The following is a 703-nucleotide window of genomic DNA, read 5'->3' on the forward strand; positions in this document are numbered from 1 at the left end:
TATTTTTGTTCAGAACGTTTCGATAAACTCCATTTAAAATTGCAAAATTACCAAAGAAAATTATTTTTACTTCGATCTTGATTCTGTCGGTCCCACGAACCGACGCCGACCAAACGGAACGTTCGCTGTCAATCCCCAGGGACTAACGCCACGCTTAACGTGTCAATTATACCTTGACAGCGTAACAACGTTACGATGAATTGCTTCTTTCATCGACCAGTCAAACACGAGTCGTTTCGCTCGGAAATTCGTTCCTCGCTCGGAAAATTTCCAGAACGCTGCACTTTCCGCGGAACCCCAGTGGCCGGACCGTATCGAAAGGCGACAGCAGCGTCTTTCCTTGGAAATCGCTTTGAACCTTTTACGGCTCCAGAGTCCATCAGAATCGAACGCTGCCATAAAAGTCTACATCCGCGATTCGGTCGTCGCGTCGCTCTACAGCCGGAGGATAGGAAAAAAAATTCACGATATCTCAAGGATATTACGAGCTTCCATCCGTTCACTTGTTGTCACCTTATTTACAGAACAAACGGCAATCAGACAGAGAGAGAGAGAGAAAAAGAGAGGGAGAGTTTAATCGATCTCAGGGACGAACGATAGAAATAAATTCGACAAATTGGAGTCTCGTCGCCAAACGGTTGGCAATCAATCGCTCGACAGTCTGTAGAAAGCTTTGCAATTGTTCTATATTGCTCTCTACGTA

Source organism: Frieseomelitta varia, unplaced genomic scaffold (genome assembly GCF_011392965.1).
Source record: "Frieseomelitta varia isolate USP_RPSP 00005682 unplaced genomic scaffold, Fvar_1.2 scaffold_370, whole genome shotgun sequence".
Classification (NCBI taxonomy): Eukaryota; Metazoa; Arthropoda; class Insecta; order Hymenoptera; family Apidae; genus Frieseomelitta; species Frieseomelitta varia.